This window comes from Castor canadensis, chromosome 10 (assembly GCF_047511655.1).
Source record: "Castor canadensis chromosome 10, mCasCan1.hap1v2, whole genome shotgun sequence".
NCBI classification, from domain to species: Eukaryota; Metazoa; Chordata; class Mammalia; order Rodentia; family Castoridae; genus Castor; species Castor canadensis.
In genome coordinates this window covers 88,724,586-88,751,532 of record NC_133395.1, presented here as the reverse complement: position 1 = coordinate 88,751,532, position 26,947 = coordinate 88,724,586, and the positions used below count along the sequence as shown (strand labels likewise).

Here is a 26,947-nt window from a genome sequence, read left to right as displayed (position 1 = left end):
CCACGCTGCTCTCCTGGCACGGCTGGGAGTCCGGGTGGGGGCTGGCAGCCCGGGGCCAGCGGCCAGAGGCCCCGCGCGCCTGCTCGGGCAGCCGGTCTCGCCCAGGTGGCCGCTGGGTGGCTTTCTTCCCGAGGTGTCCTGCTGCCAGGACGAGGGTCAAGTTTTCTCGGGGGAAAATTTCTCAGTGCTCTCGGGCGCTTGTTCTTCTGGGAATGTCCACTGCTGTGGCCAAGGCGGGGGACGCACAGCTCGGGCCAGGGCAAGCAGCCGCCCTCCTCCGTCGCCTCCTGGAGCCGTATCCTTGGGTGGGTGCGTGGCTCCCAGCGGAGGTCTCGGGGACCCTTCCGGTCCTCTTCGTCCGGAAAGCGCCACTGCCCCTCCAGCCCATCAGGAAAACGGCAGCCGCGCCCTTCGCCGACCCGCTCCGCCCTCCTCCACACTCAGGGCCTGGGGCTGCGGGGCTGAATCGTGAGGCTTTCCAGCCCAGGACTTCACCTCTGGCCCCTTTCACACCCGGGATCTTGGGAAGAAGAAACAAAACCAAACACAGCCAAAGCCATCTCCTCCGACCCGGGGCCCCTCCACATCCCTTCCGATCCCGGGTTCCTGCCGGCCTCCCGGGGCGTTTCTCCCAGGCAGGCCTTCGCGGCCACTACACGGGGCTGAGCACTCGAGTCCTCGGGCGTCACGGGGCCCGCGGCCACGCCAAGCACGCACGACTCCCGGGTCTCGTCTGCTCCTGGGTGCCCTGGGCCTCTTCCCTGTGCCGCTGCTGGGTCTTGTGCCCCTGCTTGGCCTCCTTCAGACCCGGCCCCGTGCTACGCGGCCACGTGCTACAGGATCGTGCCAGCAGAACTGGCCCTGGCTGAGCCCCGTACCCACCCTCCTGCCATCCCTGGCCCTGCTAGCAAATGGCAGAGATCCTCTGGCCTCCGAGCCCAGACAAAAATCCTGATGCAGTTGGCCGAGGGGCCGCAAACCAAGGCTTCGCTTGTTCCCGCTCAGGCCCCAGCCATACCCTCTTGTCCTTCGGCTGCTCGTGTGTGGGGTGGGGGAGAGGAGGGTGCGTCCCCGTGCGTGCGTGCGTGGTCTGGGTGTCTCTGCGTGGTGTGTGTGTGTGTGTGTGTGTGTGTTAGATGCCGTGCCTGGTGTAGGTGGGGAAGAGCAAGCCCTCACGCACAGAGCCCCATCACACACTGGGGCCGGGCCGAGGGGGTCAATCTGCTCGGCCTGATTGCGTTGGGCATACATTGCAGAAGGTGGGTTTTCCAAGGCGGAGCAGAGGGTCCCGGCACCTGAGGTTGTCCACGGGGAGAATGTCTGTTCCACGGGGGCAAGCGGTCCCTTCCGTCGTGCCCAAGCCCATGTGACCCCGAAGGCCAGGTGGCCCCGGTCCTTGAGCTGACTGAGGAGTGCTTTGAGACCCGGAGGGTGGCACAGGCGACTGGGCGCCAGCGGCGGCCCTCCCTCCCTTTGAGCGGGACGGGGAGCTGCCGCTGGCATCCGGAGCTCTGGCGGCCTGCGCCCTCTGTCCCTGTGACCGCAGGCTCTGCCGTGGGAGGCGGGATCCCACGTAGAGGTCGCGCGCTGGCTGCCCTGTCTTGGGTTGAGCGACGGAGCGCGACGTGGAGCAGCACCCGACTGAGGCTCCCTGCTTCTCTGTCCCCTGGCGTCTTGCCCTGGACCCAGTGCACCACCTTGTGGCGAGCCCAGGTGTGGCGCGTCCCGCTGTGGGGCCCGCTGGGGTGCAGGACCCACTTTCTCATGGCTTCCGCACGTCCCTCCCCGCCCGCCTGGAGGGCAGTTGGGGAGCGGTCCCCAACGTGGCCTGGGACCAACCTCGCTGGTGACCCGTGTCGCGGGCGCGCGCCCCAGGAGAGTGTGGGGAGGGGAGAGGATTCGGGGACGTAGCTGTGAGGATTCGGTGTGCGTGGGTCTGGCGGGTGGCCCGGACGGGGTCGGGGTCGTGGTCACGGTGGGTCGTTGTGGTGGTGGTGGTGGTGGTGGTGCTGGGGGTGGTGGTGGTGGTGGGGGGGTTGGTGGCGAAGTCCCCGAAGACAAAAGGAGCAGCGAGGGAGGGAGGAGCAAAAGCCTACAGCACCCGGTATTCCCAGGCGGTCTCCCATCCAAGTACTAACCAGGCCCGACCCTGCTTAGCTTCCGAGATCAGACGAGATCGGGCGCGTTCAGGGTGGTATGGCCGTAGACGCTAGCCGCCGCCTCCGGGAGCCCCAAGAGCCTGCCGAGGGCCCCGGCGTGCGTCTCCACGCTGCTCTCCTGGCACGGCTGGGAGTCCGGGTGGGGGCTGGCAGCCCGGGGCCAGCGGCCAGAGGCCCCGCGCGCCTGCTCGGGCAGCCGGTCTCGCCCAGGTGGCCGCTGGGTGGCTTTCTTCCCGAGGTGTCCTGCTGCCAGGACGAGGGTCAAGTTTTCTCGGGGGAAAATTTCTCAGTGCTCTCGGGCGCTTGTTCTTCTGGGAATGTCCACTGCTGTGGCCAAGGCGGGGGACGCACAGCTCGGGCCAGGGCAAGCAGCCGCCCTCCTCCGTCGCCTCCTGGAGCCGTATCCTTGGGTGGGTGCGTGGCTCCCAGCGGAGGTCTCGGGGACCCTTCCGGTCCTCTTCGTCCGGAAAGCGCCACTGCCCCTCCAGCCCATCAGGAAAACGGCAGCCGCGCCCTTCGCCGACCCGCTCCGCCCTCCTCCACACTCAGGGCCTGGGGCTGCGGGGCTGAATCGTGAGGCTTTCCAGCCCAGGACTTCACCTCTGGCCCCTTTCACACCCGGGATCTTGGGAAGAAGAAACAAAACCAAACACAGCCAAAGCCATCTCCTCCGACCCGGGGCCCCTCCACATCCCTTCCGATCCCGGGTTCCTGCCGGCCTCCCGGGGCGTTTCTCCCAGGCAGGCCTTCGCGGCCACTACACGGGGCTGAGCACTCGAGTCCTCGGGCGTCACGGGGCCCGCGGCCACGCCAAGCACGCACGACTCCCGGGTCTCTTCTGCTCCTGGGTGCCCTGGGCCTCTTCCCTGTGCCGCTGCTGGGTCTTGTGCCCCTGCTTGGCCTCCTTCAGACCCGGCCCCGTGCTACGCGGCCACGTGCTACAGGATCGTGCCAGCAGAACTGGCCCTGGCTGAGCCCCGTACCCACCCTCCTGCCATCCCTGGCCCTGCTAGCAAATGGCAGAGATCCTCTGGCCTCCGAGCCCAGACAAAAATCCTGATGCAGTTGGCCGAGGGGCCGCAAACCAAGGCTTCGCTTGTTCCCGCTCAGGCCCCAGCCATACCCTCTTGTCCTTCGGCTGCTCGTGTGTGGGGTGGGGGAGAGGAGGGTGCGTCCCCGTGCGTGCGTGCGTGGTCTGGGTGTCTCTGCGTGGTGTGTGTGTGTGTGTGTGTGTGTGTGTGTGTTAGATGCCGTGCCTGGTGTAGGTGGGGAAGAGCAAGCCCTCACGCACAGAGCCCCATCACACACTGGGGCCGGGCCCAGGGGGTCAATCTGCTCGGCCTGATTGCGTTGGGCATACATTGCAGAAGGTGGGTTTTCCAAGGCGGAGCAGAGGGTCCCGGCACCTGAGGTTGTCCACGGGGAGAATGTCTGTTCCACGGGGGCAAGCGGTCCCTTCCGTCGTGCCCAAGCCCATGTGACCCCGAAGGCCAGGTGGCCCCGGTCCTTGAGCTGACTGAGGAGTGCTTTGAGACCCGGAGGGTGGCACAGGCGACTGGGCGCCAGCGGCGGCCCTCCCTCCCTTTGAGCGGGACGGGGAGCTGCCGCTGGCATCCGGAGCTCTGGCGGCCTGCGCCCTCTGTCCCTGTGACCGCAGGCTCTGCCGTGGGAGGCGGGATCCCACGTAGAGGTCGCGCGCTGGCTGCCCTGTCTTGGGTTGAGCGAAGGAGCGCGACGTGGAGCAGCACCCGACTGAGGCTCCCTGCTTCTCTGTCCCCTGGCGTCTTGCCCTGGACCCAGTGCACCACCTTGTGGCGAGCCCAGGTGTGGCGCATCCCGCTGTGGGGCCCGCTGGGGTGCAGGACCCACTTTCTCATGGCTTCCGCACGTCCCTCCCCGCCCGCCTGGAGGGCAGTTGGGGAGCGGTCCCCAACGTGGCCTGGGACCAACCTCGCTGGTGACCCGTGTCGCGGGCGCGCGCCCCAGGAGAGTGTGGGGAGGGGAGAGGATTCGGGGACGTAGCTGTGAGGATTCGGTGTGCGTGGGTCTGGCGGGTGGCCCGGACGGGGTCGGGGTCGTGGTCACGGTGGGTCGTTGTGGTGGTGGTGGTGGTGGTGGTGCTGGGGGTGGTGGTGGTGGTGGGGGGGGTGGTGGCGAAGTCCCCGAAGACAAAAGGAGCAGCGAGGGAGGGAGGAGCAAAAGCCTACAGCACCCGGTATTCCCAGGCGGTCTCCCATCCAAGTACTAACCAGGCCCGACCCTGCTTAGCTTCCGAGATCAGACGAGATCGGGCGCGTTCAGGGTGGTATGGCCGTAGACGCTAGCCGCCGCCTCCGGGAGCCCCAAGAGCCTGCCGAGGGCCCCGGCGTGCGTCTCCACGCTGCTCTCCTGGCACGGCTGGGAGTCCGGGTGGGGGCTGGCAGCCCGGGGCCAGCGGCCAGAGGCCCCGCGCGCCTGCTCGGGCAGCCGGTCTCGCCCAGGTGGCCGCTGGGTGGCTTTCTTCCCGAGGTGTCCTGCTGCCAGGACGAGGGTCAAGTTTTCTCGGGGGAAAATTTCTCAGTGCTCTCGGGCGCTTGTTCTTCTGGGAATGTCCACTGCTGTGGCCAAGGCGGGGGACGCACAGCTCGGGCCAGGGCAAGCAGCCGCCCTCCTCCGTCGCCTCCTGGAGCCGTATCCTTGGGTGGGTGCGTGGCTCCCAGCGGAGGTCTCGGGGACCCTTCCGGTCCTCTTCGTCCGGAAAGCGCCACTGCCCCTCCAGCCCATCAGGAAAACGGCAGCCGCGCCCTTCGCCGACCCGCTCCGCCCTCCTCCACACTCAGGGCCTGGGGCTGCGGGGCTGAATCGTGAGGCTTTCCAGCCCAGGACTTCACCTCTGGCCCCTTTCACACCCGGGATCTTGGGAAGAAGAAACAAAACCAAACACAGCCAAAGCCATCTCCTCCGACCCGGGGCCCCTCCACATCCCTTCCGATCCCGGGTTCCTGCCGGCCTCCCGGGGCGTTTCTCCCAGGCAGGCCTTCGCGGCCACTACACGGGGCTGAGCACTCGAGTCCTCGGGCGTCACGGGGCCCGCGGCCACGCCAAGCACGCACGACTCCCGGGTCTCGTCTGCTCCTGGGTGCCCTGGGCCTCTTCCCTGTGCCGCTGCTGGGTCTTGTGCCCCTGCTTGGCCTCCTTCAGACCCGGCCCCGTGCTACGCGGCCACGTGCTACAGGATCGTGCCAGCAGAACTGGCCCTGGCTGAGCCCCGTACCCACCCTCCTGCCATCCCTGGCCCTGCTAGCAAATGGCAGAGATCCTCTGGCCTCCGAGCCCAGACAAAAATCCTGATGCAGTTGGCCGAGGGGCCGCAAACCAAGGCTTCGCTTGTTCCCGCTCAGGCCCCAGCCATACCCTCTTGTCCTTCGGCTGCTCGTGTGTGGGGTGGGGGAGAGGAGGGTGCGTCCCCGTGCGTGCGTGCGTGGTCTGGGTGTCTCTGCGTGGTGTGTGTGTGTGTGTGTGTGTGTTAGATGCCGTGCCTGGTGTAGGTGGGGAAGAGCAAGCCCTCACGCACAGAGCCCCATCACACACTGGGGCCGGGCCGAGGGGGTCAATCTGCTCGGCCTGATTGCGTTGGGCATACATTGCAGAAGGTGGGTTTTCCAAGGCGGAGCAGAGGGTCCCGGCACCTGAGGTTGTCCACGGGGAGAATGTCTGTTCCACGGGGGCAAGCGGTCCCTTCCGTCGTGCCCAAGCCCATGTGACCCCGAAGGCCAGGTGGCCCCGGTCCTTGAGCTGACTGAGGAGTGCTTTGAGACCCGGAGGGTGGCACAGGCGACTGGGCGCCAGCGGCGGCCCTCCCTCCCTTTGAGCGGGACGGGGAGCTGCCGCTGGCATCCGGAGCTCTGGCGGCCTGCGCCCTCTGTCCCTGTGACCGCAGGCTCTGCCGTGGGAGGCGGGATCCCACGTAGAGGTCGCGCGCTGGCTGCCCTGTCTTGGGTTGAGCGACGGAGCGCGACGTGGAGCAGCACCCGACTGAGGCTCCCTGCTTCTCTGTCCCCTGGCGTCTTGCCCTGGACCCAGTGCACCACCTTGTGGCGAGCCCAGGTGTGGCGCGTCCCGCTGTGGGGCCCGCTGGGGTGCAGGACCCACTTTCTCATGGCTTCCGCACGTCCCTCCCCGCCCGCCTGGAGGGCAGTTGGGGAGCGGTCCCCAACGTGGCCTGGGACCAACCTCGCTGGTGACCCGTGTCGCGGGCGCGCGCCCCAGGAGAGTGTGGGGAGGGGAGAGGATTCGGGGACGTAGCTGTGAGGATTCGGTGTGCGTGGGTCTGGCGGGTGGCCCGGACGGGGTCGGGGTCGTGGTCACGGTGGGTCGTTGTGGTGGTGGTGGTGGTGGTGGTGCTGGGGGTGGTGGTGGTGGTGGGGGGGGTGGTGGCGAAGTCCCCGAAGACAAAAGGAGCAGCGAGGGAGGGAGGAGCAAAAGCCTACAGCACCCGGTATTCCCAGGCGGTCTCCCATCCAAGTACTAACCAGGCCCGACCCTGCTTAGCTTCCGAGATCAGACGAGATCGGGCGCGTTCAGGGTGGTATGGCCGTAGACGCTAGCCGCCGCCTCCGGGAGCCCCAAGAGCCTGCCGAGGGCCCCGGCGTGCGTCTCCACGCTGCTCTCCTGGCACGGCTGGGAGTCCGGGTGGGGGCTGGCAGCCCGGGGCCAGCGGCCAGAGGCCCCGCGCGCCTGCTCGGGCAGCCGGTCTCGCCCAGGTGGCCGCTGGGTGGCTTTCTTCCCGAGGTGTCCTGCTGCCAGGACGAGGGTCAAGTTTTCTCGGGGGAAAATTTCTCAGTGCTCTCGGGCGCTTGTTCTTCTGGGAATGTCCACTGCTGTGGCCAAGGCGGGGGACGCACAGCTCGGGCCAGGGCAAGCAGCCGCCCTCCTCCGTCGCCTCCTGGAGCCGTATCCTTGGGTGGGTGCGTGGCTCCCAGCGGAGGTCTCGGGGACCCTTCCGGTCCTCTTCGTCCGGAAAGCGCCACTGCCCCTCCAGCCCATCAGGAAAACGGCAGCCGCGCCCTTCGCCGACCCGCTCCGCCCTCCTCCACACTCAGGGCCTGGGGCTGCGGGGCTGAATCGTGAGGCTTTCCAGCCCAGGACTTCACCTCTGGCCCCTTTCACACCCGGGATCTTGGGAAGAAGAAACAAAACCAAACACAGCCAAAGCCATCTCCTCCGACCCGGGGCCCCTCCACATCCCTTCCGATCCCGGGTTCCTGCCGGCCTCCCGGGGCGTTTCTCCCAGGCAGGCCTTCGCGGCCACTACACGGGGCTGAGCACTCGAGTCCTCGGGCGTCACGGGGCCCGCGGCCACGCCAAGCACGCACGACTCCCGGGTCTCGTCTGCTCCTGGGTGCCCTGGGCCTCTTCCCTGTGCCGCTGCTGGGTCTTGTGCCCCTGCTTGGCCTCCTTCAGACCCGGCCCCGTGCTACGCGGCCACGTGCTACAGGATCGTGCCAGCAGAACTGGCCCTGGCTGAGCCCCGTACCCACCCTCCTGCCATCCCTGGCCCTGCTAGCAAATGGCAGAGATCCTCTGGCCTCCGAGCCCAGACAAAAATCCTGATGCAGTTGGCCGAGGGGCCGCAAACCAAGGCTTCGCTTGTTCCCGCTCAGGCCCCAGCCATACCCTCTTGTCCTTCGGCTGCTCGTGTGTGGGGTGGGGGAGAGGAGGGTGCGTCCCCGTGCGTGCGTGCGTGGTCTGGGTGTCTCTGCGTGGTGTGTGTGTGTGTGTGTGTGTGTGTTAGATGCCGTGCCTGGTGTAGGTGGGGAAGAGCAAGCCCTCACGCACAGAGCCCCATCACACACTGGGGCCGGGCCGAGGGGGTCAATCTGCTCGGCCTGATTGCGTTGGGCATACATTGCAGAAGGTGGGTTTTCCAAGGCGGAGCAGAGGGTCCCGGCACCTGAGGTTGTCCACGGGGAGAATGTCTGTTCCACGGGGGCAAGCGGTCCCTTCCGTCGTGCCCAAGCCCATGTGACCCCGAAGGCCAGGTGGCCCCGGTCCTTGAGCTGACTGAGGAGTGCTTTGAGACCCGGAGGGTGGCACAGGCGACTGGGCGCCAGCGGCGGCCCTCCCTCCCTTTGAGCGGGACGGGGAGCTGCCGCTGGCATCCGGAGCTCTGGCGGCCTGCGCCCTCTGTCCCTGTGACCGCAGGCTCTGCCGTGGGAGGCGGGATCCCACGTAGAGGTCGCGCGCTGGCTGCCCTGTCTTGGGTTGAGCGACGGAGCGCGACGTGGAGCAGCACCCGACTGAGGCTCCCTGCTTCTCTGTCCCCTGGCGTCTTGCCCTGGACCCAGTGCACCACCTTGTGGCGAGCCCAGGTGTGGCGCGTCCCGCTGTGGGGCCCGCTGGGGTGCAGGACCCACTTTCTCATGGCTTCCGCACGTCCCTCCCCGCCCGCCTGGAGGGCAGTTGGGGAGCGGTCCCCAACGTGGCCTGGGACCAACCTCGCTGGTGACCCGTGTCGCGGGCGCGCGCCCCAGGAGAGTGTGGGGAGGGGAGAGGATTCGGGGACGTAGCTGTGAGGATTCGGTGTGCGTGGGTCTGGCGGGTGGCCCGGACGGGGTCGGGGTCGTGGTCACGGTGGGTCGTTGTGGTGGTGGTGGTGGTGGTGGTGCTGGGGGTGGTGGTGGTGGGGGGGGGGGTGGTGGCGAAGTCCCCGAAGACAAAAGGAGCAGCGAGGGAGGGAGGAGCAAAAGCCTACAGCACCCGGTATTCCCAGGCGGTCTCCCATCCAAGTACTAACCAGGCCCGACCCTGCTTAGCTTCCGAGATCAGACGAGATCGGGCGCGTTCAGGGTGGTATGGCCGTAGACGCTAGCCGCCGCCTCCGGGAGCCCCAAGAGCCTGCCGAGGGCCCCGGCGTGCGTCTCCACGCTGCTCTCCTGGCACGGCTGGGAGTCCGGGTGGGGGCTGGCAGCCCGGGGCCAGCGGCCAGAGGCCCCGCGCGCCTGCTCGGGCAGCCGGTCTCGCCCAGGTGGCCGCTGGGTGGCTTTCTTCCCGAGGTGTCCTGCTGCCAGGACGAGGGTCAAGTTTTCTCGGGGGAAAATTTCTCAGTGCTCTCGGGCGCTTGTTCTTCTGGGAATGTCCACTGCTGTGGCCAAGGCGGGGGACGCACAGCTCGGGCCAGGGCAAGCAGCCGCCCTCCTCCGTCGCCTCCTGGAGCCGTATCCTTGGGTGGGTGCGTGGCTCCCAGCGGAGGTCTCGGGGACCCTTCCGGTCCTCTTCGTCCGGAAAGCGCCACTGCCCCTCCAGCCCATCAGGAAAACGGCAGCCGCGCCCTTCGCCGACCCGCTCCGCCCTCCTCCACACTCAGGGCCTGGGGCTGCGGGGCTGAATCGTGAGGCTTTCCAGCCCAGGACTTCACCTCTGGCCCCTTTCACACCCGGGATCTTGGGAAGAAGAAACAAAACCAAACACAGCCAAAGCCATCTCCTCCGACCCGGGGCCCCTCCACATCCCTTCCGATCCCGGGTTCCTGCCGGCCTCCCGGGGCGTTTCTCCCAGGCAGGCCTTCGCGGCCACTACACGGGGCTGAGCACTCGAGTCCTCGGGCGTCACGGGGCCCGCGGCCACGCCAAGCACGCACGACTCCCGGGTCTCGTCTGCTCCTGGGTGCCCTGGGCCTCTTCCCTGTGCCGCTGCTGGGTCTTGTGCCCCTGCTTGGCCTCCTTCAGACCCGGCCCCGTGCTACGCGGCCACGTGCTACAGGATCGTGCCAGCAGAACTGGCCCTGGCTGAGCCCCGTACCCACCCTCCTGCCATCCCTGGCCCTGCTAGCAAATGGCAGAGATCCTCTGGCCTCCGAGCCCAGACAAAAATCCTGATGCAGTTGGCCGAGGGGCCGCAAACCAAGGCTTCGCTTGTTCCCGCTCAGGCCCCAGCCATACCCTCTTGTCCTTCGGCTGCTCGTGTGTGGGGTGGGGGAGAGGAGGGTGCGTCCCCGTGCGTGCGTGCGTGGTCTGGGTGTCTCTGCGTGGTGTGTGTGTGTGTGTGTGTGTGTGTTAGATGCCGTGCCTGGTGTAGGTGGGGAAGAGCAAGCCCTCACGCACAGAGCCCCATCACACACTGGGGCCGGGCCGAGGGGGTCAATCTGCTCGGCCTGATTGCGTTGGGCATACATTGCAGAAGGTGGGTTTTCCAAGGCGGAGCAGAGGGTCCCGGCACCTGAGGTTGTCCACGGGGAGAATGTCTGTTCCACGGGGGCAAGCGGTCCCTTCCGTCGTGCCCAAGCCCATGTGACCCCGAAGGCCAGGTGGCCCCGGTCCTTGAGCTGACTGAGGAGTGCTTTGAGACCCGGAGGGTGGCACAGGCGACTGGGCGCCAGCGGCGGCCCTCCCTCCCTTTGAGCGGGACGGGGAGCTGCCGCTGGCATCCGGAGCTCTGGCGGCCTGCGCCCTCTGTCCCTGTGACCGCAGGCTCTGCCGTGGGAGGCGGGATCCCACGTAGAGGTCGCGCGCTGGCTGCCCTGTCTTGGGTTGAGCGACGGAGCGCGACGTGGAGCAGCACCCGACTGAGGCTCCCTGCTTCTCTGTCCCCTGGCGTCTTGCCCTGGACCCAGTGCACCACCTTGTGGCGAGCCCAGGTGTGGCGCGTCCCGCTGTGGGGCCCGCTGGGGTGCAGGACCCACTTTCTCATGGCTTCCGCACGTCCCTCCCCGCCCGCCTGGAGGGCAGTTGGGGAGCGGTCCCCAACGTGGCCTGGGACCAACCTCGCTGGTGACCCGTGTCGCGGGCGCGCGCCCCAGGAGAGTGTGGGGAGGGGAGAGGATTCGGGGACGTAGCTGTGAGGATTCGGTGTGCGTGGGTCTGGCGGGTGGCCCGGACGGGGTCGGGGTCGTGGTCACGGTGGGTCGTTGTGGTGGTGGTGGTGGTGGTGGTGCTGGGGGTGGTGGTGGTGGTGGGGGGGGTGGTGGCGAAGTCCCCGAAGACAAAAGGAGCAGCGAGGGAGGGAGGAGCAAAAGCCTACAGCACCCGGTATTCCCAGGCGGTCTCCCATCCAAGTACTAACCAGGCCCGACCCTGCTTAGCTTCCGAGATCAGACGAGATCGGGCGCGTTCAGGGTGGTATGGCCGTAGACGCTAGCCGCCGCCTCCGGGAGCCCCAAGAGCCTGCCGAGGGCCCCGGCGTGCGTCTCCACGCTGCTCTCCTGGCACGGCTGGGAGTCCGGGTGGGGGCTGGCAGCCCGGGGCCAGCGGCCAGAGGCCCCGCGCGCCTGCTCGGGCAGCCGGTCTCGCCCAGGTGGCCGCTGGGTGGCTTTCTTCCCGAGGTGTCCTGCTGCCAGGACGAGGGTCAAGTTTTCTCGGGGGAAAATTTCTCAGTGCTCTCGGGCGCTTGTTCTTCTGGGAATGTCCACTGCTGTGGCCAAGGCGGGGGACGCACAGCTCGGGCCAGGGCAAGCAGCCGCCCTCCTCCGTCGCCTCCTGGAGCCGTATCCTTGGGTGGGTGCGTGGCTCCCAGCGGAGGTCTCGGGGACCCTTCCGGTCCTCTTCGTCCGGAAAGCGCCACTGCCCCTCCAGCCCATCAGGAAAACGGCAGCCGCGCCCTTCGCCGACCCGCTCCGCCCTCCTCCACACTCAGGGCCTGGGGCTGCGGGGCTGAATCGTGAGGCTTTCCAGCCCAGGACTTCACCTCTGGCCCCTTTCACACCCGGGATCTTGGGAAGAAGAAACAAAACCAAACACAGCCAAAGCCATCTCCTCCGACCCGGGGCCCCTCCACATCCCTTCCGATCCCGGGTTCCTGCCGGCCTCCCGGGGCGTTTCTCCCAGGCAGGCCTTCGCGGCCACTACACGGGGCTGAGCACTCGAGTCCTCGGGCGTCACGGGGCCCGCGGCCACGCCAAGCACGCACGACTCCCGGGTCTCGTCTGCTCCTGGGTGCCCTGGGCCTCTTCCCTGTGCCGCTGCTGGGTCTTGTGCCCCTGCTTGGCCTCCTTCAGACCCGGCCCCGTGCTACGCGGCCACGTGCTACAGGATCGTGCCAGCAGAACTGGCCCTGGCTGAGCCCCGTACCCACCCTCCTGCCATCCCTGGCCCTGCTAGCAAATGGCAGAGATCCTCTGGCCTCCGAGCCCAGACAAAAATCCTGATGCAGTTGGCCGAGGGGCCGCAAACCAAGGCTTCGCTTGTTCCCGCTCAGGCCCCAGCCATACCCTCTTGTCCTTCGGCTGCTCGTGTGTGGGGTGGGGGAGAGGAGGGTGCGTCCCCGTGCGTGCGTGCGTGGTCTGGGTGTCTCTGCGTGGTGTGTGTGTGTGTGTGTGTGTGTGTTAGATGCCGTGCCTGGTGTAGGTGGGGAAGAGCAAGCCCTCACGCACAGAGCCCCATCACACACTGGGGCCGGGCCGAGGGGGTCAATCTGCTCGGCCTGATTGCGTTGGGCATACATTGCAGAAGGTGGGTTTTCCAAGGCGGAGCAGAGGGTCCCGGCACCTGAGGTTGTCCACGGGGAGAATGTCTGTTCCACGGGGGCAAGCGGTCCCTTCCGTCGTGCCCAAGCCCATGTGACCCCGAAGGCCAGGTGGCCCCGGTCCTTGAGCTGACTGAGGAGTGCTTTGAGACCCGGAGGGTGGCACAGGCGACTGGGCGCCAGCGGCGGCCCTCCCTCCCTTTGAGCGGGACGGGGAGCTGCCGCTGGCATCCGGAGCTCTGGCGGCCTGCGCCCTCTGTCCCTGTGACCGCAGGCTCTGCCGTGGGAGGCGGGATCCCACGTAGAGGTCGCGCGCTGGCTGCCCTGTCTTGGGTTGAGCGACGGAGCGCGACGTGGAGCAGCACCCGACTGAGGCTCCCTGCTTCTCTGTCCCCTGGCGTCTTGCCCTGGACCCAGTGCACCACCTTGTGGCGAGCCCAGGTGTGGCGCGTCCCGCTGTGGGGCCCGCTGGGGTGCAGGACCCACTTTCTCATGGCTTCCGCACGTCCCTCCCCGCCCGCCTGGAGGGCAGTTGGGGAGCGGTCCCCAACGTGGCCTGGGACCAACCTCGCTGGTGACCCGTGTCGCGGGCGCGCGCCCCAGGAGAGTGTGGGGAGGGGAGAGGATTCGGGGACGTAGCTGTGAGGATTCGGTGTGCGTGGGTCTGGCGGGTGGCCCGGACGGGGTCGGGGTCGTGGTCACGGTGGGTCGTTGTGGTGGTGGTGGTGGTGGTGGTGCTGGGGGTGGTGGTGGTGGTGGGGGGGGTGGTGGCGAAGTCCCCGAAGACAAAAGGAGCAGCGAGGGAGGGAGGAGCAAAAGCCTACAGCACCCGGTATTCCCAGGCGGTCTCCCATCCAAGTACTAACCAGGCCCGACCCTGCTTAGCTTCCGAGATCAGACGAGATCGGGCGCGTTCAGGGTGGTATGGCCGTAGACGCTAGCCGCCGCCTCCGGGAGCCCCAAGAGCCTGCCGAGGGCCCCGGCGTGCGTCTCCACGCTGCTCTCCTGGCACGGCTGGGAGTCCGGGTGGGGGCTGGCAGCCCGGGGCCAGCGGCCAGAGGCCCCGCGCGCCTGCTCGGGCAGCCGGTCTCGCCCAGGTGGCCGCTGGGTGGCTTTCTTCCCGAGGTGTCCTGCTGCCAGGACGAGGGTCAAGTTTTCTCGGGGGAAAATTTCTCAGTGCTCTCGGGCGCTTGTTCTTCTGGGAATGTCCACTGCTGTGGCCAAGGCGGGGGACGCACAGCTCGGGCCAGGGCAAGCAGCCGCCCTCCTCCGTCGCCTCCTGGAGCCGTATCCTTGGGTGGGTGCGTGGCTCCCAGCGGAGGTCTCGGGGACCCTTCCGGTCCTCTTCGTCCGGAAAGCGCCACTGCCCCTCCAGCCCATCAGGAAAACGGCAGCCGCGCCCTTCGCCGACCCGCTCCGCCCTCCTCCACACTCAGGGCCTGGGGCTGCGGGGCTGAATCGTGAGGCTTTCCAGCCCAGGACTTCACCTCTGGCCCCTTTCACACCCGGGATCTTGGGAAGAAGAAACAAAACCAAACACAGCCAAAGCCATCTCCTCCGACCCGGGGCCCCTCCACATCCCTTCCGATCCCGGGTTCCTGCCGGCCTCCCGGGGCGTTTCTCCCAGGCAGGCCTTCGCGGCCACTACACGGGGCTGAGCACTCGAGTCCTCGGGCGTCACGGGGCCCGCGGCCACGCCAAGCACGCACGACTCCCGGGTCTCGTCTGCTCCTGGGTGCCCTGGGCCTCTTCCCTGTGCCGCTGCTGGGTCTTGTGCCCCTGCTTGGCCTCCTTCAGACCCGGCCCCGTGCTACGCGGCCACGTGCTACAGGATCGTGCCAGCAGAATTGGCCCTGGCAGAGCCCCGTACCCACCCTCCTGCCATACCTGGCCCTGCTAGCAAATGGCAGAGATCCTCTGGCCTCCGAGCCCAGACAAAAATCCTGATGCAGTTGGCCGAGGGGCCGCAAACCAAGGCTTCGCTTGTTCCCGCTCAGGCCCCAGCCATACCCTCTTGTCCTTCGGCTGCTCGTGTGTGGGGTGGGGGAGAGGAGGGTGCGTCCCCGTGCGTGCGTGCGTGGTCTGGGTGTCTCTGCGTGGTGTGTGTGTGTGTGTGTGTGTGTGTTAGATGCCGTGCCTGGTGTAGGTGGGGAAGAGCAAGCCCTCACGCACAGAGCCCCATCACACACTGGGGCCGGGCCGAGGGGGTCAATCTGCTCGGCCTGATTGCGTTGGGCATACATTGCAGAAGGTGGGTTTTCCAAGGCGGAGCAGAGGGTCCCGGCACCTGAGGTTGTCCACGGGGAGAATGTCTGTTCCACGGGGGCAAGCGGTCCCTTCCGTCGTGCCCAAGCCCATGTGACCCCGAAGGCCAGGTGGCCCCGGTCCTTGAGCTGACTGAGGAGTGCTTTGAGACCCGGAGGGTGGCACAGGCGACTGGGCGCCAGCGGCGGCCCTCCCTCCCTTTGAGCGGGACGGGGAGCTGCCGCTGGCATCCGGAGCTCTGGCGGCCTGCGCCCTCTGTCCCTGTGACCGCAGGCTCTGCCGTGGGAGGCGGGATCCCACGTAGAGGTCGCGCGCTGGCTGCCCTGTCTTGGGTTGAGCGACGGAGCGCGACGTGGAGCAGCACCCGACTGAGGCTCCCTGCTTCTCTGTCCCCTGGCGTCTTGCCCTGGACCCAGTGCACCACCTTGTGGCGAGCCCAGGTGTGGCGCGTCCCGCTGTGGGGCCCGCTGGGGTGCAGGACCCACTTTCTCATGGCTTCCGCACGTCCCTCCCCGCCCGCCTGGAGGGCAGTTGGGGAGCGGTCCCCAACGTGGCCTGGGACCAACCTCGCTGGTGACCCGTGTCGCGGGCACGCGCCCCAGGAGAGTGTGGGGAGGGGAGAGGATTCGGGGACGTAGCTGTGAGGATTCGGTGTGCGTGGGTCTGGCGGGTGGCCCGGACGGGGTCGGGGTCGTGGTCACGGTGGGTCGTTGTGGTGGTGGTGGTGTTTGTGCTGGGGGTGGTGGTGGTGGGGGGGGGGTGGTGGCGAAGTCCCCGAAGACAAAAGGAGCAGCGAGGGAGGGAGGAGCAAAAGCCTACAGCACCCGGTATTCCCAGGCGGTCTCCCATCCAAGTACTAACCAGGCCCGACCCTGCTTAGCTTCCGAGATCAGACGAGATCGGGCGCGTTCAGGGTGGTATGGCCGTAGACGCTAGCCGCCGCCTCCGGGAGCCCCAAGAGCCTGCCGAGGGCCCCGGCGTGCGTCTCCACGCTGCTCTCCTGGCACGGCTGGGAGTCCGGGTGGGGCCTGGCAGCCCGGGGCCAGCGGCCAGAGGCCCCGCGCGCCTGCTCGGGCAGCCGGTCTCGCCCAGGTGGCCGCTGGGTGGCTTTCTTCCCGAGGTGTCCTGCTGCCAGGACGAGGGTCAAGTTTTCTCGGGGGAAAATTTCTCAGTGCTCTCGGGCGCTTGTTCTTCTGGGAATGTCCACTGCTGTGGCCAAGGCGGGGGACGCACAGCTCGGGCCAGGGCAAGCAGCCGCCCTCCTCCGTCGCCTCCTGGAGCCGTATCCTTGGGTGGGTGCGTGGCTCCCAGCGGAGGTCTCGGGGACCCTTCCGGTCCTCTTCGTCCGGAAAGCGCCACTGCCCCTCCAGCCCATCAGGAAAACGGCAGCCGCGCCCTTCGCCGACCCGCTCCGCCCTCCTCCACACTCAGGGCCTGGGGCTGCGGGGCTGAATCGTGAGGCTTTCCAGCCCAGGACTTCACCTCTGGCCCCTTTCACACCCGGGATCTTGGGAAGAAGAAACAAAACCAAACACAGCCAAAGCCATCTCCTCCGACCCGGGGCCCCTCCACATCCCTTCCGATCCCGGGTTCCTGCCGGCCTCCCGGGGCGTTTCTCCCAGGCAGGCCTTCGCGGCCACTACACGGGGCTGAGCACTCGAGTCCTCGGGCGTCACGGGGCCCGCGGCCACGCCAAGCACGCACGACTCCCGGGTCTCGTCTGCTCCTGGGTGCCCTGGGCCTCTTCCCTGTGCCGCTGCTGGGTCTTGTGCCCCTGCTTGGCCTCCTTCAGACCCGGCCCCGTGCTACGCGGCCACGTGCTACAGGATCGTGCCAGCAGAACTGGCCCTGGCTGAGCCCCGTACCCACCCTCCTGCCATCCCTGGCCCTGCTAGCAAATGGCAGAGATCCTCTGGCCTCCGAGCCCAGACAAAAATCCTGATGCAGTTGGCCGAGGGGCCGCAAACCAAGGCTTCGCTTGTTCCCGCTCAGGCCCCAGCCATACCCTCTTGTCCTTCGGCTGCTCGTGTGTGGGGTGGGGGAGAGGAGGGTGCGTCCCCGTGCGTGCGTGCGTGGTCTGGGTGTCTCTGCGTGGTGTGTGTGTGTGTGTGTGTGTGTGTGTGTGTGTGTGTGTGTGTTAGATGCCGTGCCTGGTGTAGGTGGGGAAGAGCAAGCCCTCACGCACAGAGCCCCATCACACACTGGGGCCGGGCCGAGGGGGTCAATCTGCTCGGCCTGATTGCGTTGGGCATACATTGCAGAAGGTGGGTTTTCCAAGGCGGAGCAGAGGGTCCCGGCACCTGAGGTTGTCCACGGGGAGAATGTCTGTTCCACGGGGGCAAGCGGTCCCTTCCGTCGTGCCCAAGCCCATGTGACCCCGAAGGCCAGGTGGCCCCGGTCCTTGAGCTGACTGAGGAGTGCTTTGAGACCCGGAGGGTGGCACAGGCGACTGGGCGCCAGCGGCGGCCCTCCCTCCCTTTGAGCGGGACGGGGAGCTGCCGCTGGCATCCGGAGCTCTGGCGGCCTGCGCCCTCTGTCCCTGTGACCGCAGGCTCTGCCGTGGGAGGCGGGATCCCACGTAGAGGTCGCGCGCTGGCTGCCCTGTCTTGGGTTGAGCGACGGAGCGCGACGTGGAGCAGCACCCGACTGAGGCTCCCTGCTTCTCTGTCCCCTGGCGTCTTGCCCTGGACCCAGTGCACCACCTTGTGGCGAGCCCAGGTGTGGCGCGTCCCGCTGTGGGGCCCGCTGGGGTGCAGGACCCACTTTCTCATGGCTTCCGCACGTCCCTCCCCGCCCGCCTGGAGGGCAGTTGGGGAGCGGTCCCCAACGTGGCCTGGGACCAACCTCGCTGGTGACCCGTGTCGCGGGCGCGCGCCCCAGGAGAGTGTGGGGAGGGGAGAGGATTCGGGGACGTAGCTGTGAGGATTCGGTGTGCGTGGGTCTGGCGGGTGGCCCGGACGGGGTCGGGGTCGTGGTCACGGTGGGTCGTTGTGGTGGTGGTGGTGGTGGTGGTGCTGGGGGTGGTGGTGGTGGTGGGGGGGGTGGTGGCGAAGTCCCCGAAGACAAAAGGAGCAGCGAGGGAGGGAGGAGCAAAAGCCTACAGCACCCGGTATTCCCAGGCGGTCTCCCATCCAAGTACTAACCAGGCCCGACCCTGCTTAGCTTCCGAGATCAGACGAGATCGGGCGCGTTCAGGGTGGTATGGCCGTAGACGCTAGCCGCCGCCTCCGGGAGCCCCAAGAGCCTGCCGAGGGCCCCGGCGTGCGTCTCCACGCTGCTCTCCTGGCACGGCTGGGAGTCCGGGTGGGGGCTGGCAGCCCGGGGCCAGCGGCCAGAGGCCCCGCGCGCCTGCTCGGGCAGCCGGTCTCGCCCAGGTGGCCGCTGGGTGGCTTTCTTCCCGAGGTGTCCTGCTGCCAGGACGAGGGTCAAGTTTTCTCGGGGGAAAATTTCTCAGTGCTCTCGGGCGCTTGTTCTTCTGGGAATGTCCACTGCTGTGGCCAAGGCGGGGGACGCACAGCTCGGGCCAGGGCAAGCAGCCGCCCTCCTCCGTCGCCTCCTGGAGCCGTATCCTTGGGTGGGTGCGTGGCTCCAAACGGAGGTCTCGGGGACCCTTCCGGTCCTCTTCGTCCGGAAAGCGCCACTGCCCCTCCAGCCCATCAGGAAAACGGCAGCCGCGCCCTTCGCCGACCCGCTCCGCCCTCCTCCACACTCAGGGCCTGGGGCTGCGGGGCTGAATCGTGAGGCTTTCCAGCCCAGGACTTCACCTCTGGCCCCTTTCACACCCGGGATCTTGGGAAGAAGAAACAAAACCAAACACAGCCAAAGCCATCTCCTCCGACCCGGGGCCCCTCCACATCCCTTCCGATCCCGGGTTCCTGCCGGCCTCCCGGGGCGTTTCTCCCAGGCAGGCCTTCGCGGCCACTACACGGGGCTGAGCACTCGAGTCCTCGGGCGTCACGGGGCCCGCGGCCACGCCAAGCACGCACGACTCCCGGGTCTCGTCTGCTCCTGGGTGCCCTGGGCCTCTTCCCTGTGCCGCTGCTGGGTCTTGTGCCCCTGCTTGGCCTCCTTCAGACCCGGCCCCGTGCTACGCGGCCACGTGCTACAGGATCGTGCCAGCAGAACTGGCCCTGGCTGAGCCCCGTACCCACCCTCCTGCCATCCCTGGCCCTGCTAGCAAATGGCAGAGATCCTCTGGCCTCCGAGCCCAGACAAAAATCCTGATGCAGTTGGCCGAGGGGCCGCAAACCAAGGCTTCGCTTGTTCCCGCTCAGGCCCCAGCCATACCCTCTTGTCCTTCGGCTGCTCGTGTGTGGGGTGGGGGAGAGGAGGGTGCGTCCCCGTGCGTGCGTGCGTGGTCTGGGTGTCTCTGCGTGGTGTGTGTGTGTTAGATGCCGTGCCTGGTGTAGGTGGGGAAGAGCAAGCCCTCACGCACAGAGCCCCATCACACACTGGGGCCGGGCCGAGGGGGTCAATCTGCTCGGCCTGATTGCGTTGGGCATACATTGCAGAAGGTGGGTTTTCCAAGGCGGAGCAGAGGGTCCCGGCACCTGAGGTTGTCCACGGGGAGAATGTCTGTTCCACGGGGGCAAGCGGTCCCTTCCGTCGTGCCCAAGCCCATGTGACCCCGAAGGCCAGGTGGCCCCGGTCCTTGAGCTGACTGAGGAGTGCTTTGAGACCCGGAGGGTGGCACAGGCGACTGGGCGCCAGCAGCGGCCCTCCCTCCCTTTGAGCGGGACGGGGAGCTGCCGCTGGCATCCGGAGCTCTGGCGGCCTGCGCCCTCTGTCCCTGTGACCGCAGGCTCTGCCGTGGGAGGCGGGATCCCACGTAGAGGTCGCGCGCTGGCTGCCCTGTCTTGGGTTGAGCGACGGAGCGCGACGTGGAGCAGCACCCGACTGAGGCTCCCTGCTTCTCTGTCCCCTGGCGTCTTGCCCTGGACCCAGTGCACCACCTTGTGGCGAGCCCAGGTGTGGCGCGTCCCGCTGTGGGGCCCGCTGGGGTGCAGGACCCACTTTCTCATGGCTTCCGCACGTCCCTCCCCGCCCGCCTGGAGGGCAGTTGGGGAGCGGTCCCCAACGTGGCCTGGGACCAACCTCGCTGGTGACCCGTGTCGCGGGCGCGCGCCCCAGGAGAGTGTGGGGAGGGGAGAGGATTCGGGGACGTAGCTGTGAGGATTCGGTGTGCGTGGGTCTGGCGGGTGGCCCGGACGGGGTCGGGGTCGTGGTCACGGTGGGTCGTTGTGGTGGTGGTGGTGGTGGTGCTGGGGGTGGTGGTGGTGGGGGGGGGTGGTGGCGAAGTCCCCGAAGACAAAAGGAGCAGCGAGGGAGGGAGGAGCAAAAGCCTACAGCACCCGGTATTCCCAGGCGGTCTCCCATCCAAGTACTAACCAGGCCCGACCCTGCTTAGCTTCCGAGATCAGACGAGATCGGGCGCGTTCAGGGTGGTATGGCCGTAGACGCTAGCCGCCGCCTCCGGGAGCCCCAAGAGCCTGCCGAGGGCCCCGGCGTGCGTCTCCACGCTGCTCTCCTGGCACGGCTGGGAGTCCGGGTGGGGCCTGGCAGCCCGGGGCCAGCGGCCAGAGGCCCCGCGCGCCTGCTCGGGCAGCCGGTCTCGCCCAGGTGGCCGCTGGGTGGCTTTCTTCCCGAGGTGTCCTGCTGCCAGGACGAGGGTCAAGTTTTCTCGGGGGAAAATTTCTCAGTGCTCTCGGGCGCTTGTTCTTCTGGGAATGTCCACTGCTGTGGCCAAGGCGGGGGACGCACAGCTCGGGCCAGGGCAAGCAGCCGCCCTCCTCCGTCGCCTCCTGGAGCCGTATCCTTGGGTGGGTGCGTGGCTCCCAGCGGAGGTCTCGGGGACCCTTCCGGTCCTCTTCGTCCGGAAAGCGACACTGCCCCTCCAGCCCATCAGGAAAACGGCAGCCGCGCCCTTCGCCGACCCGCTCCGCCCTCCTCCACACTCAGGGCCTGGGGCTGCGGGGCTGAATCGTGAGGCTTTCCAGCCCAGGACTTCACCTCTGGCCCCTTTCACACCCGGGATCTTGGGAAGAAGAAACAAAACCAAACACAGCCAAAGCCATCTCCTCCGACCCGGGGCCCCTCCACATCCCTTCCGATCCCGGGTTCCTGCCGGCCTCCCGGGGCGTTTCTCCCAGGCAGGCCTTCGCGGCCACTACACGGGGCTGAGCACTCGAGTCCTCGGGCGTCACGGGGCCCGCGGCCACGCCAAGCACGCACGACTCCCGGGTCTCGTCTGCTCCTGGGTGCCCTGGGCCTCTTCCCTGTGCCGCTGCTGGGTCTTGTGCCCCTGCTTGGCCTCCTTCAGACCCGGCCCCGTGCTACGCGGCCACGTGCTACAGGATCGTGCCAGCAGAACTGGCCCTGGCTGAGCCCCGTACCCACCCTCCTGCCATCCCTGGCCCTGCTAGCAAATGGCAGAGATCCTCTGGCCTCCGAGCCCAGACAAAAATCCTGATGCAGTTGGCCGAGGGGCCGCAAACCAAGGCTTCGCTTGTTCCCGCTCAGGCCCCAGCCATACCCTCTTGTCCTTCGGCTGCTCATGTGTGGGGTGGGGGAGAGGAGGGTGCGTCCCCGTGCGTGCGTGCGTGGTCTGGGTGTCTCTGCGTGGTGTGTGTGTGTGTGTGTGTGTGTGTGTGTGTGTGTGTGTGTGTTAGATGCCGTGCCTGGTGTAGGTGGGGAAGAGCAAGCCCTCACGCACAGAGCCCCATCACACACTGGGGCCGGGCCGAGGGGGTCAATCTGCTCGGCCTGATTGCGTTGGGCATACATTGCAGAAGGTGGGTTTTCCAAGGCGGAGCAGAGGGTCCCGGCACCTGAGGTTGTCCACGGGGAGAATGTCTGTTCCACGGGGGCAAGCGGTCCCTTCCGTCGTGCCCAAGCCCATGTGACCCCGAAGGCCAGGTGGCCCCGGTCCTTGAGCTGACTGAGGAGTGCTTTGAGACCCGGAGGGTGGCACAGGCGACTGGGCGCCAGCGGCGGCCCTCCCTCCCTTTGAGCGGGACGGGGAGCTGCCGCTGGCATCCGGAGCTCTGGCGGCCTGCGCCCTCTGTCCCTGTGACCGCAGGCTCTGCCGTGGGAGGCGGGATCCCACGTAGAGGTCGCGCGCTGGCTGCCCTGTCTTGGGTTGAGCGACGGAGCGCGACGTGGAGCAGCACCCGACTGAGGCTCCCTGCTTCTCTGTCCCCTGGCGTCTTGCCCTGGACCCAGTGCACCACCTTGTGGCGAGCCCAGGTGTGGCGCGTCCCGCTGTGGGGCCCGCTGGGGTGCAGGACCCACTTTCTCATGGCTTCCGCACGTCCCTCCCCGCCCGCCTGGAGGGCAGTTGGGGAGCGGTCCCCAACGTGGCCTGGGACCAACCTCGCTGGTGACCCGTGTCGCGGGCGCGCGCCCCAGGAGAGTGTGGGGAGGGGAGAGGATTCGGGGACGTAGCTGTGAGGATTCGGTGTGCGTGGGTCTGGCGGGTGGCCCGGACGGGGTCGGGGTCGTGGTCACGGTGGGTCGTTGTGGTGGTGGTGGTGGTGGTGGTGCTGGGGGTGGTGGTGGTGGTGGGGGGGGTGGTGGCGAAGTCCCCGAAGACAAAAGGAGCAGCGAGGGAGGGAGGAGCAAAAGCCTACAGCACCCGGTATTCCCAGGCGGTCTCCCATCCAAGTACTAACCAGGCCCGACCCTGCTTAGCTTCCGAGATCAGACGAGATCGGGCGCGTTCAGGGTGGTATGGCCGTAGACGCTAGCCGCCGCCTCCGGGAGCCCCAAGAGCCTGCCGAGGGCCCCGGCGTGCGTCTCCACGCTGCTCTCCTGGCACGGCTGGGAGTCCGGGTGGGGGCTGGCAGCCCGGGGCCAGCGGCCAGAGGCCCCGCGCGCCTGCTCGGGCAGCCGGTCTCGCCCAGGTGGCCGCTGGGTGGCTTTCTTCCCGAGGTGTCCTGCTGCCAGGACGAGGGTCAAGTTTTCTCGGGGGAAAATTTCTCAGTGCTCTCGGGCGCTTGTTCTTCTGGGAATGTCCACTGCTGTGGCCAAGGCGGGGGACGCACAGCTCGGGCCAGGGCAAGCAGCCGCCCTCCTCCGTCGCCTCCTGGAGCCGTATCCTTGGGTGGGTGCGTGGCTCCCAACGGAGGTCTCGGGGACCCTTCCGGTCCTCTTCGTCCGGAAAGCGCCACTGCCCCTCCAGCCCATCAGGAAAACGGCAGCCGCGCCCTTCGCCGACCCGCTCCGCCCTCCTCCACACTCAGGGCCTGGGGCTGCGGGGCTGAATCGTGAGGCTTTCCAGCCCAGGACTTCACCTCTGGCCCCTTTCACACCCGGGATCTTGGGAAGAAGAAACAAAACCAAACACAGCCAAAGCCATCTCCTCCGACCCGGGGCCCCTCCACATCCCTTCTGATCCCGGGTTCCTGCCGGCCTCCCGGGGCGTTTCTCCCAGGCAGGCCTTCGCGGCCACTACACGGGGCTGAGCACTCGAGTCCTCGGGCGTCACGGGGCCCGCGGCCACGCCAAGCACGCACGACTCCCGGGTCTCGTCTGCTCCTGGGTGCCCTGGGCCTCTTCCCTGTGCCGCTGCTGGGTCTTGTGCCCCTGCTTGGCCTCCTTCAGACCCGGCCCCGTGCTACGCGGCCACGTGCTACAGGATCGTGCCAGCAGAACTGGCCCTGGCTGAGCCCCGTACCCACCCTCCTGCCATCCCTGGCCCTGCTAGCAAATGGCAGAGATCCTCTGGCCTCCGAGCCCAGACAAAAATCCTGATGCAGTTGGCCGAGGGGCCGCAAACCAAGGCTTCGCTTGTTCCCGCTCAGGCCCCAGCCATACCCTCTTGTCCTTCGGCTGCTCGTGTGTGGGGTGGGGGAGAGGAGGGTGCGTCCCCGTGCGTGCGTGCGTGGTCTGGGTGTCTCTGCATGGTGTGTGTGTGTTAGATGCCGTGCCTGGTGTAGGTGGGGAAGAGCAAGCCCTCACGCACAGAGCCCCATCACACACTGGGGCCGGGCCGAGGGGGTCAATCTGCTCGGCCTGATTGCGTTGGGCATACATTGCAGAAGGTGGGTTTTCCAAGGCGGAGCAGAGGGTCCCGGCACCTGAGGTTGTCCACGGGGAGAATGTCTGTTCCACGGGGGCAAGCGGTCCCTTCCGTCGTGCCCAAGCCCATGTGACCCCGAAGGCCAGGTGGCCCCGGTCCTTGAGCTGACTGAGGAGTGCTTTGAGACCCGGAGGGTGGCACAGGCGACTGGGCGCCAGCGGCGGCCCTCCCTCCCTTTGAGCGGGACGGGGAGCTGCCGCTGGCATCCGGAGCTCTGGCGGCCTGCGCCCTCTGTCCCTGTGACCGCAGGCTCTGCCGTGGGAGGCGGGATCCCACGTAGAGGTCGCGCGCTGGCTGCCCTGTCTTGGGTTGAGCGACGGAGGGCGACGTGGAGCAGCACCCGACTGAGGCTCCCTGCTTCTCTGTCCCCTGGCGTCTTGCCCTGGACCCAGTGCACCACCTTGTGGCGAGCCCAGGTGTGGCGCGTCCCGCTGTGGGGCCCGCTGGGGTGCAGGACCCACTTTCTCATGGCTTCCGCACGTCCCTCCCCGCCCGCCTGGAGGGCAGTTGGGGAGCGGTCCCCAACGTGGCCTGGGACCAACCTCGCTGGTGACCCGTGTCGCGGGCGCGCGCCCCAGGAGAGTGTGGGGAGGGGAGAGGATTCGGGGACGTAGCTGTGAGGATTCGGTGTGCGTGGGTCTGGCGGGTGGCCCGGACGGGGTCGGGGTCGTGGTCACGGTGGGTCGTTGTGGTGGTGGTGGTAGTGGTGGTGCTGGGGGTGGTGGTGGTGGTGGGGGGGGTGGTGGCGAAGTCCCCGAAGACAAAAGGAGCAGCGAGGGAGGGAGGAGCAAAAGCCTACAGCACCCGGTATTCCCAGGCGGTCTCCCATCCAAGTACTAACCAGGCCCGACCCTGCTTAGCTTCCGAGATCAGACGAGATCGGGCGCGTTCAGGGTGGTATGGCCGTAGACGCTAGCCGCCGCCTCCGGGAGCCCCAAGAGCCTGCCGAGGTACCCGGCGTGCGTCTCCACGCTGCTCTCCTGGCACGGCTGGGAGTCCGGGTGGGGGCTGGCAGCCCGGGGCCAGCGGCCAGAGGCCCCGCGCGCCTGCTCGGGCAGCCGGTCTCGCCCAGGTGGCCGCTGGGTGGCTTTCTTCCCGAGGTGTCCTGCTGCCAGGACGAGGGTCAAGTTTTCTCGGGGGAAAATTTCTCAGTGCTCTCGGGCGCTTGTTCTTCTGGGAATGTCCACTGCTGTGGCCAAGGCGGGGGACGCACAGCTCGGGCCAGGGCAAGCAGCCGCCCTCCTCCGTCGCCTCCTGGAGCCGTATCCTTGGGTGGGTGCGTGGCTCCCAGCGGAGGTCTCGGGGACCCTTCCGGTCCTCTTCGTCCGGAAAGCGCCACTGCCCCTCCAGCCCATCAGGAAAACGGCAGCCGCGCCCTTCGCCGACCCGCTCCGCCCTCCTCCACACTCAGGGCCTGGGGCTGCGGGGCTGAATCGTGAGGCTTTCCAGCCCAGGACTTCACCTCTGGCCCCTTTCACACCCGGGATCTTGGGAAGAAGAAACAAAACCAAACACAGCCAAAGCCATCTCCTCCGACCCGGGGCCCCTCCACATCCCTTCCGATCCCGGGTTCCTGCCGGCCTCCCGGGGCGTTTCTCCCAGGCAGGCCTTCGCGGCCACTACACGGGGCTGAGCACTCGAGTCCTCGGGCGTCACGGGGCCCGCGGCCACGCCAAGCACGCACGACTCCCGGGTCTCGTCTGCTCCTGGGTGCCCTGGGCCTCTTCCCTGTGCCGCTGCTGGGTCTTGTGCCCCTGCTTGGCCTCCTTCAGACCCGGCCCCGTGCTACGCGGCCACGTGCTACAGGATCGTGCCAGCAGAACTGGCCCTGGCTGAGCCCCGTACCCACCCTCCTGCCATCCCTGGCCCTGCTAGCAAATGGCAGAGATCCTCTGGCCTCCGAGCCCAGACAAAAATCCTGATGCAGTTGGCCGAGGGGCCGCAAACCAAGGCTTCGCTTGTTCCCGCTCAGGCCCCAGCCATACCCTCTTGTCCTTCGGCTGCTCGTGTGTGGGGTGGGGGAGAGGAGGGTGCGTCCCCGTGCGTGCGTGCGTGGTCTGGGTGTCTCTGCGTGGTGTGTGTGTGTGTGTGTGTGTGTGTGTGTGTTAGATGCCGTGCCTGGTGTAGGTGGGGAAGAGCAAGCCCTCACGCACAGAGCCCCATCACACACTGGGGCCGGGCCGAGGGGGTCAATCTGCTCGGCCTGATTGCGTTGGGCATACATTGCAGAAGGTGGGTTTTCCAAGGCGGAGCAGAGGGTCCCGGCACCTGAGGTTGTCCACGGGGAGAATGTCTGTTCCACGGGGGCAAGCGGTCCCTTCCGTCGTGCCCAAGCCCATGTGACCCCGAAGGCCAGGTGGCCCCGGTCCTTGAGCTGACTGAGGAGTGCTTTGAGACCCGGAGGGTGGCACAGGCGACTGGGCGCCAGCGGCGGCCCTCCCTCCCTTTGAGCGGGACGGGGAGCTGCCGCTGGCATCCGGAGCTCTGGCGGCCTGCGCCCTCTGTCCCTGTGACCGCAGGCTCTGCCGTGGGAGGCGGGATCCCACGTAGAGGTCGCGCGCTGGCTGCCCTGTCTTGGGTTGAGCGACGGAGCGCGACGTGGAGCAGCACCCGACTGAGGCTCCCTGCTTCTCTGTCCCCTGGCGTCTTACCCTGGACCCAGTGCACCACCTTGTGGCGAGCCCAGGTGTGGCGCGTCCCGCTGTGGGGCCCGCTGGGGTGCAGGACCCACTTTCTCATGGCTTCCGCACGTCCCTCCCCGCCCGCCTGGAGGGCAGTTGGGGAGCGGTCCCCAACGTGGCCTGGGACCAACCTCGCTGGTGACCCGTGTCGCGGGCGCGCGCCCCAGGAGAGTGTGGGGAGGGGAGAGGATTCGGGGACGTAGCTGTGAGGATTCGGTGTGCGTGGGTCTGGCGGGTGGCCCGGACGGGGTCGGGGTCGTGGTCACGGTGGGTCGTTGTGGTGGTGGTGGTGGTGGTGGTGCTGGGGGTGGTGGTGGTGGTGGGGG

General features: G+C 67.8%; 11 non-coding genes across 11 annotated transcripts; all 11 read right to left on the bottom strand.

Moving 5' to 3' along the window:
• Positions 1–2,089: 2,089 nt before the first annotated feature.
• LOC141412059 (5S ribosomal RNA) lies at positions 2,090–2,208 on the bottom strand. The gene has a single exon (XR_012436898.1). It is a non-coding gene; the product is annotated as a 5S ribosomal RNA (ribosomal RNA).
• Positions 2,209–4,359: 2,151 nt separating this feature from the next.
• Positions 4,360–4,478, bottom strand: LOC141412057 (5S ribosomal RNA). The gene has a single exon (XR_012436896.1). It is a non-coding gene; the product is annotated as a 5S ribosomal RNA (ribosomal RNA).
• Positions 4,479–6,621: 2,143 nt separating this feature from the next.
• On the bottom strand, positions 6,622–6,740 carry LOC141412056 (5S ribosomal RNA). The gene has a single exon (XR_012436895.1). It is a non-coding gene; the product is annotated as a 5S ribosomal RNA (ribosomal RNA).
• Positions 6,741–8,885: 2,145 nt separating this feature from the next.
• Positions 8,886–9,004, bottom strand: LOC141412055 (5S ribosomal RNA). Its single transcript, XR_012436894.1, has one exon. It is a non-coding gene; the product is annotated as a 5S ribosomal RNA (ribosomal RNA).
• A 2,145-nt stretch (positions 9,005–11,149) lies between these two features.
• On the bottom strand, positions 11,150–11,268 carry LOC141412054 (5S ribosomal RNA). Its single transcript, XR_012436893.1, has one exon. It is a non-coding gene; the product is annotated as a 5S ribosomal RNA (ribosomal RNA).
• Positions 11,269–13,413: 2,145 nt separating this feature from the next.
• Positions 13,414–13,532, bottom strand: LOC141412053 (5S ribosomal RNA). The gene has a single exon (XR_012436892.1). It is a non-coding gene; the product is annotated as a 5S ribosomal RNA (ribosomal RNA).
• Positions 13,533–15,673: 2,141 nt separating this feature from the next.
• Positions 15,674–15,792, bottom strand: LOC141412052 (5S ribosomal RNA). Its single transcript, XR_012436891.1, has one exon. It is a non-coding gene; the product is annotated as a 5S ribosomal RNA (ribosomal RNA).
• Positions 15,793–17,955: 2,163 nt separating this feature from the next.
• LOC141412051 (5S ribosomal RNA) lies at positions 17,956–18,074 on the bottom strand. The gene has a single exon (XR_012436890.1). It is a non-coding gene; the product is annotated as a 5S ribosomal RNA (ribosomal RNA).
• Positions 18,075–20,200: 2,126 nt separating this feature from the next.
• LOC141412050 (5S ribosomal RNA) lies at positions 20,201–20,319 on the bottom strand. Its single transcript, XR_012436889.1, has one exon. It is a non-coding gene; the product is annotated as a 5S ribosomal RNA (ribosomal RNA).
• A 2,163-nt stretch (positions 20,320–22,482) lies between these two features.
• On the bottom strand, positions 22,483–22,601 carry LOC141412049 (5S ribosomal RNA). The gene has a single exon (XR_012436888.1). It is a non-coding gene; the product is annotated as a 5S ribosomal RNA (ribosomal RNA).
• A 2,131-nt stretch (positions 22,602–24,732) lies between these two features.
• On the bottom strand, positions 24,733–24,851 carry LOC141412048 (5S ribosomal RNA). The gene has a single exon (XR_012436887.1). It is a non-coding gene; the product is annotated as a 5S ribosomal RNA (ribosomal RNA).
• Positions 24,852–26,947: the final 2,096 nt, after the last annotated feature.